At 36.6% G+C, this 8,759-nt stretch overlaps 1 protein-coding gene and 1 long non-coding RNA gene across 2 annotated transcripts in view; one reads left to right on the top strand and one right to left on the bottom strand.

The window, feature by feature from the left end:
- The window catches only part of LOC110018425 (65-kDa microtubule-associated protein 3-like), a 75,804-nt gene that overhangs the window by 53,892 nt on the left and 13,153 nt on the right, over window positions 1–8,759 (top strand). The gene's annotated exons all lie outside the window — the stretch shown is intronic.
- Window positions 7,095–8,748, bottom strand: LOC110018432. Its single transcript, XR_002293356.1, has 2 exons — window positions 8,553–8,748; window positions 7,095–7,350 (listed from the first exon to the last, which is right to left on the bottom strand). It is a non-coding gene; the product is annotated as an uncharacterized LOC110018432 (long non-coding RNA).

Here is an 8,759-nt window from a genome sequence, read left to right as displayed (position 1 = left end):
AAGGAGGCTTTTGCTCAATGAAGATGTGCATGATATTTAAAACAAATCCAAGCCGACAACTCTAGTTGAGTCATAAAGCTACGTTAACTAGCCATACAAGTGGAATGATCAAATATTTGGACTTTTGATTTCAAATAAGCTTAACCTAACGATTATAGGATCATTCTTAACCTTTAGCAGGGATTTATGACCTCAAGATAATGAATAGAGGGGATGGTCGTCAAGAAGGTTTTAGAAAAAGGGTATTTGACAAGCTTGCGCGCACCAAAATTAAGACGATATCCAAAGGTTGAGATTTTAATAACATCGGATTGAAGTTGAATTACTCCTTAATGAATATAATGCTCCAAGAACTCATATAAGTACTTTAAAGAGGATGAAAACTTAATATTTTCTACGTTCAATTTAAAAGAAGCTCGCAAGATTGTTGAACTTAGAATGTATCTCAAGAGTTGTGAGGATTTCATGATGTATTATTCATCCTCTTAAAAGCTTTAAAAAGGTTGCATATATGTCAAATGGTCTCTCCCTCCATCTCATATGTTGAAATCATAAGAATTCATAAGAATGACTTGTATTACACTTCAAAACATGATGAAAAGTCAAATAAATCTTTAATAACACATAAAAGAAAAAATGAGGGCAGAAGTATAAACATTAACCTAATAATTGCACTCAATTCCTATGCATTCTATCAGTAAAAAAAAATTAAAAAAAAAAAACAAAGAAGCCCATCACCTTCTGTTTGCAGAAGATCAAAAAATGAAAGAATGTGGTGTAGAATTAGTGCAATGCCACAAGCTGTTCTCCTCTGCTTTAGTTGTTGCGCTTAAAAGGACGTGCGTGACTGGAGAATGCTCGTCTCCTCCTTCCGTATTCGAGAGGAAGAAGAGGGAGTTCGGCTCGGTGAGGGTGTTAGGCACGAGGATTCGGTCGCGAGAGGGAGAGGTAAGCTAGCGAATGCTTCAATCGAAAAAGGAGAGCCAAGTTAAGAACTCTGTGCCGAGGTTAAGAGACGAAGTTGAGCGAGTCGAAGCAGGTGACAGAGAAAGGAGTCGAAAGCCTTGGTGCAGAGAATATCGAAGCTGTTGAGCGGAGTTTCCTCTGCCCGAAGAGGAGGGAGGCGGGATCGGGCGAGCCCCGTGAAGGGGGTGGGAGTCTGTCGCGAGGAAACCTCTGAGCCGAGCGGATTGAGCGGAGGAGTTGCGGTGGAATGTTTCAAGCAGGAAAAGCGGGGCTTTCTGGGCGAGCGAGGAAGATGCGAAAGTGAGAGGCGAGTGGCTTCGTCCATACGGCGGCAGAGGAAGGAGCGGTCGAACGGGAGAGACGCTTCTTCGGTCGAGCAGTCGAGCAGAGGAGCAGAGGAGCGGGGAGCAGGTGTTTTCGGTGGAGACCGTCTCAAATCGTGCCGAGAAGGGGACGGGCGGAAAGTTTTCGGTGCAGAGGAAAATGGACGAGCGCGAGTAGAAGAAGGGTTACAGAGACGGGATCAAGCAGGCGAGGAGGAAGAGGGAGGTTGCGGCTTCGGTGCGGAATGTTTTTTAGAATAGGAGCGGGCCGAATTAATCTAAGGAGCCGTTACATTACATTGGCGGGGAATTGAAAGTCTTCCTTGCATGCAGCCAACTTAAATGAAAATATTTAATGGAGGATTAAATCATAAATTTGAATTTTAAAATTTGAAATTTGAATTATGTAGCAATTTGAAATTTGAAATTCGAAATTCAAATTTGCTTAACTCTTGTCATGCTCGAGTCCAGCCTGAATTGAATCCGATTTGAGTCCGGACCTGCATCCCGCTAAAGAAAAAAAATGCATCGATTTTCGTGCAAACTGTGCGCGCGAAATCATAACAATGCGGGTGTCCTTTCTAGCTAAAGTTGACGTTTCGGACGCGTCGGCGCGGTCCGTTTCGTCATTCGGGATCGTTCGGACAAGTTTGCCGGCTGGCGAGTCAGTTTAAGTCAAAATTGTGTGTGGTGCAGTAGGTGCATGAATTGCGGCGTTCACAAGTAATCGAGTCACAAAGGGTTCACCTAAGATTGTTTGATCTAAAGATCGGACCTTCATTTTAAACCAATAGAAATTACAAGATTTCTAATATACCTTCCTTAAAAAAATTGTAGCAAAATTGTTTTATGAAAGCCTTCTATATGCATATTTATGAGGCATGCATTTAATTCACCCAAGCCGTACATAAGCCCAACCACCTAGTGCAAATCCTAAACTACTGCCGAGTTAAAAAATAAAATAAAACCTACAGAGAAGAGAAGAGGAAATATTAAATATTTATTGTAATAAATAATGATTAAAGATCCATCAAGATTATGGTCTCAACAATTTCTATTTTTTGAGAAGGTCAACATGTCAAAGCAAAATAATTAGCCATAATATTCACATATACATCTAATTAAAGGTTTTCTAGAGCAAGATTAAAAAAAATTCAACACCATCATGAATTTAAACAACATTTCCTTTGATGGTATGAATCATGTGGCCAAAGTTCTTCATGTAGCATAATATTTGGATTTTAAATGCAAATTTTCTGGTATTAAAATAGCAACTGTATCATGAATCAAGAATTCTTAACTATTTAAGCATTATAACCCAATTAATATTCAAAAATCATTGTAAAAATCTTCAAAACAATAATAATTTCTTCCTTCAAGATTGGCACTACTTCCATCCAAGCCAAAGCAAGCATGGGGAACTTTCTTGTAATTGCCAACAGATGTACACACATGTCAACTACTATTGGACAAAATTTCTAAAGGTACAAATAAACTTGTTGGTTGGCAAACTAGCAATTAGTTAACAATATCATAAGTCAATATTATTAGCTATTTAAGCATTTTAAACCAATTAAGCTTCAAAAATGGTTATTGCGATCTTTGAACTAATTAGAAATGTTTCAATTTGGATTGTTTCCACCAAAACCAATCCAAGCAAGGAGTGCATTGTAGCTTTTATGTAATTATCGAAAGATGTACACATGTTTTGATTGCTAGTGGCCATTTTTTCAAATAACACAACTAAATTCAATGTTTGGCAAACTAGTGATTATTGAAAAAATGAATTAGGTAACTTGAAATTATGTTGATATTAATCATATGATTTAAATTCCATTGGTTGCAAGAACCTCTTTTGATAATTTTTCCATCTTCCAACAATATTTTTTACCAATTTGGTAAAATATCATGCTATTAGTATCTATCATTAACCATCTGTTAATACTGAAGACAACTGTTTCCAATGGAATACATAATAAAACATGGTTACTGTGTCTTCTCAGATACTAAAAGTAGGTTTTTAAGAGGAGCGAAGTAACTCTTGCAGCATCACAAAAAAAAGTATTTTTTTTTTCAAACTCCAGTTCTACAACTTCCTTTCTACAGCAACCTTTCATCAACCTCAACCTTCTTTCATCCAATTTAACCAGAAATCCAATTCCCAACATCAATTAAAACTCAAAATCAATTCTTAGCCATTAACAGCCAATCATAAAGATAACGATTGCCTTATAATTTCTCCAACTCCATGAACACTTCCAATTCACCAAACAAACCAAAGCTAAACAACCAGAGAAGAAGACGACTTGGTAATCTTACCTGCATATCCGTCATGTCCATAACCCGCCATCTCATCTCTGGGCGACAGCGAATGTTGCGGTGCAGCATGTCGGACACCGCGATCTTAGAGAAGTCAATATTGGTAATTTGTTGGAATCCGGCGTCGTACAGGTGCTCGGAAACGCGGGAATTGCCGCATCCAGGGATGAGGATCCGAGGCAGCCCCGCGGTAGCTTCGGAAGAGGTGGTGGAAGATGGAATGGATGAAAGTTGGGAAAGTAGCGTGTCGCGAAGAGACGGCCATTCGGCGTACCACTCAAACGAATCTCCAGCGCCCCTCAGAGTAAAGAACTTGTCCCAGTTCTCCTTGCTCGTGAAATCCCCTAGGGTTTCCAGAAGGTCCACCGGAGCCTCTCCGCTCTTCATCGCTCGTGTTGAGTTGTGTCGGGGAGGGGGAATGCAGAGGCGGTCGTGTTCGGAATCAGCAGCCAATATTTTCTCCTAGAAAAAATTTAATCTTCTAGCATTGGTCTCATATTGAGATTACATTAAAGTTAGAGATGCATGTGCTGTTCGATCTCGGCCGTCGATCAGAGCAAAATTGTATTTCGTTGGGCCTCATTTAAAAAAAACAAACAAAAAAACTCTAATCGACGACGAGTGCGCATGCATCTCTGTATGTGTTGTCCGCATGAAATAATTTCTCTGTTTAGAGATCTATTTATTTGCTGACTTTGAGAAGTTATTTTTTTCAACCTGATTTATTAGAACGTAGTTGCAATCAAATTTTAAGAAAATTACAGTCACCCAATCAGGACGGAATCTCACGACATCTCATTTGAATCTTTGTCCATATGTGTCATATTCGCGCACCTAATAATTTTTCATTAAAATGGCCCATCTTCATAAATAGCTATTAGCTATTGTTCAGCTCTGAGCTCATGTTCACCTAGTTCATGAAGCTAGCTGAAGATGCGCAATTTCTTTTAGCTCTAAATGAATAAGTTGAACAAAAATAAAAATTTATTCCATCTTGTTTGGGTTAAATTGGCTCAAAATGTTTAAATAATTATATTTACTTGTCTATTTATTTATTTATATTTGACAAATTTTAATTTGATTAAATTATTCATAAAATAAAATTTATAAATAAAAATTAATTAACAATTATATCATTTAAAAAAAATATTAAATTCTATGTAATTTAATGTTTTAATTTCAGCCGTTGGATCATCTCTCCATTCTCATCCATTGGGTCTGAATTCCCCAAATAAATTGAAATCCTTACCGTTCATGATGCATCAATGCAGGGAAGATGGGTCACTGCCTTCATAATAATTTTTATTTTACCCTTCATATCATTGTAAGAATATTATAACTATTTAGATTTAAAATAATTCTTAAAATAATATCAGTAATTGCTTGTGGAATAATACAAAACTTACATGGATGCATTTATCTAAGTTATAATATGTTAGGTCATAGCTAATATAATATCTTTCTCGTATGTTATAGCTATTAGGTTTAGGGGTGCAGCAAGCCATGCCAAGCTCGAGATTGGTTCGTTTGGTAAACTGTGAACTCAAGTCGAGCATGAATAGAGCCGGCCGGAACCTCGCCGCGGGCTGGCTTTAGCCACTAGCCAGCTTGTGAACTCGTACTAAAAAGTCAATTTTTACAGGAGCTCGTTGGAGGAGGTATTGGTGGTCTGAGAAGGCATTAGAAGCTCACCGGAAAATGTATCGAAATGACTAGTGATATGCTAATCGAGCGAGGTTGTGAGCCAACAAGCCGAGCACTTTGGCAAGAAGAGACATCAGAGCATCGAAGCACTTTGGCAAGACGAGACCTATGCCATTAATGTGTGCAAATGAAACTAATAACTATCAAGGAGGCTTTCGCTCAATGAAGATGTGCATGATATTTAAAACAAATCCAAGCCGACAACTCTAGTTGAGTCATAAAGCTACGTTAACTAGCCATACAAGTGGAATGATCAAATATTTGGACTTTTGATTTCAAATAAGCTTAACCTAACGATTATAGGATCATTCTTAACCTTTAGCAGGGATTTATGACCTCAAGATAATGAATAGAGGGGATGGTCGTCAAGAAGGTTTTAGAAAAAGGGTATTTGACAAGCTTGCGCGCACCAAAATTAAGACGATATCCAAAGGTTGAGATTTTAATAACATCGGATTGAAGTTGAATTACTCCTTAATGAATATAATGCTCCAAGAACTCATATAAGTACTTTAAAGAGGATGAAAACTTAATATTTTCTACGTTCAATTTAAAAGAAGCTCGCAAGATTGTTGAACTTAGAATGTATCTCAAGAGTTGTGAGGATTTCATGATGTATTATTCATCCTCTTAAAAGCTTTAAAAAGGTTGCATATATGTCAAATGGTCTCTCCCTCCATCTCATATGTTGAAATCATAAGAATTCACAAGAATGACTTGTAATACACTTCAAAACATGACGAAAAATCAAATAAATCTTTAATAACATATAAAAGAAAAAGTGAGGGCAGAAGTATAAACATTAACCTAATAATTAATGCATTTGAATTATTTAACAAAGTACATCTCATGTCCATTAGTGTTACCCAAACAATTTATCAAAATTATACTCTTTGCATGCAATAGAACTTCTATCATTTACATTAACAATCAATGACATCCTATATCAATGTTCGTTTGATTATATATGATATGCATATGATTGCACTATTTTAATTCTAAACAAGCCAACAAATACTTTGGCAATTTACCCCCCAACCCTTTGAGAAGATCATGAGTTCAATCCCGAGAATAAATATAATATCAAGTGGGATAGCATCACAAACCCGCTAAGATCCAAGATTCATACATATATGGATGTGAATTTAGCTCGAAAATGAATTTTGGCTCTGATCGAAATTAGATTTAAATAAATGAGTCAAGCTGCAACCCAAAATTTTGGATTAAATTTTTTAGTCAAGTTTGATCCGACCCAAGTTCGGCTCAAAATCGAATCATTAACAACATATAACTATAAATTTAGCGAATTTAGCCCAAAGAACATTAATGGCTCAAAAATTGATTTGAAATTTGGTTCGAATCGAGATTTAAATGAATGAATAGAGCTACATGCTAAAATTTTGGATTGAATTTCTTTTGAGCTTCCAAAGCGGATCATTACCAGCCCTACATACATACGACAGTCAAAAAAATCTGTTGTCCAAAAACAGCCATGTTCAGCTCATCAAGAACTGTTTCTCGAATTGTTTGTTATATAAATGAGTCAAAAGAAGAAAATTTTTAAGCTCAAATTATAAACAAGTTAAATAACAATTACCCTTTATAAATTGTTCGACAGATTTTAACACAAAATAATATATTATATATATTTATATCTAAGTTTAAATATCACACCTCATGTTTATCATGAGATCAAAAGCCTTCCATTGCATATAAATGATGAAGGTTCAAATCAAACATCCTACATCTATTTAAAAGAGCTAATTTAAGCCAAGCACAAGCTGAAAACAAACACAAAATTTTACTTTAGAATCAAACAAGAACAGGCTGTTCATAGAACTGTAAAAAAATATAAAGAAGCCGCACTCAAACATATGCTCAACTCCCCAAGCTCAGCTAGTTCACACCCCTATACATACATGTTGTGCCACTATCTTACACTAACCTCCAAACTTGCGCTCCCACCATGCCCAATTTGCCTTTCAACAGCTCAGGTACAAAACACCATTGCTCCTCTTGATTATCTCTTTCAAATGGCCTTCAAAATAAATGATTGATGTTGGTGATTGCATGACTTTTAAATAGTTGAACATGTTTTACTTTCAACTCTTTCAAAAACTATTAAAATCTTTATATTATCAACTGAAAATAAGTATCATTACATCGGATGAATTATTTAATGAAACTTTAAATTTTCAATAAACTTGTTTTTATTTAAATGTTTAGCCAATTACTATTAATATGAAACAAATAAAGTTAAATTTCCATTATTAAATTGAAATGAAAATTTTGTAAATTGTAATGATCATCATTATTATTTCTGAAAACTAAATGCATCAAGTTTTAAGCCATCTAATTTCAATGATAGAACCTGACAACAATTTGATGAAAGCTCAAAAATTTCAATAGAACTTAGTGCAAAAGTTATAAAATTTCAGTAAAGCCTCAAAATTTCTCATTCAAACATCTGCGGAATACATCCAAAATATAGTTTTAGAAAACTTTCAATTAAAAAACAATCATAAACCAACAAAATCAATCAAATTCACCAAACAATTTTCAAATGAAAGCAAAGAACAAACACGATGTTAAAAGCATAAGGCCTTGTTTTACTGCAGAGTAGTAAATGTTGAGCACAGATGTAACACAAAATTAATCAACATATAATAAGTGTAACGATGCGCTCTGTTAGTATTCCAGGCATGTAACTGTAACCACCATTGATGATCGATGGCTACCTGACTAAGCCTGGTAATAGTTAACTCTGCAAGAAATACAAGGAAGAAATTTCGACAGTGAATACTGCGCATCAATGGAGACGATACCGCCCGTTTTGAAATTAGGGTCGAAATAGTTCTATCAAGCCGGGTTTGGTAGACGGAAAAGCAACCAATGAACCCAAAAACTAAACCGAAAAGCAAAGAAGAGGCACGAAGCTGAAGTAAAATGTATCAGATCTAGACAAGAGCGAGACTCGGGGAAGGTTGAGAATCTGCTCGGTCATATGATCGATGCATCAATGTCGCTGGTCTCAGGAGGCGCTCGGTCACTACGGGCTTGCCCGCATATCGACGCCGCTGAACCAGCCTGAGAGATATAGATATATACAAAAAGACACCGAGAGAGAGACAAGGGTTTCAATCAAACAAAAGAAAAGCTCAAAAACCGCTCGCTGCCCACTCCAATGTCTCTTCCACAATCGGAGATCACTGGTTAGATGTCATAATGTTCAAATTCTACCTAAATTTTCTGCCTCGCCGGATGACGAGGGGGCCGAAGGTTTTCGAACGAATCTCCGATCGCCGTCGCCTTTTCTCCAGTAGAAGACAGCTTCGATATTTCTAAATGAAGAATCGCGTGTCCCCGGCGAAGGAGAAGAAGATTGCCTCCCTGTAACGGCAGTGGCGGAGGTAGACGGGGTAGAACTCTGAAGGAAGGGGGTATATA

The sequence above is a fragment of the Phalaenopsis equestris genome, unplaced genomic scaffold (genome assembly GCF_001263595.1).
Source record: "Phalaenopsis equestris unplaced genomic scaffold, ASM126359v1 Scaffold000022, whole genome shotgun sequence".
NCBI lineage: Eukaryota > Viridiplantae > Streptophyta > Magnoliopsida > Asparagales > Orchidaceae > Phalaenopsis > Phalaenopsis equestris.
This window is presented reverse-complemented; position numbering and strand designations above follow the sequence as displayed.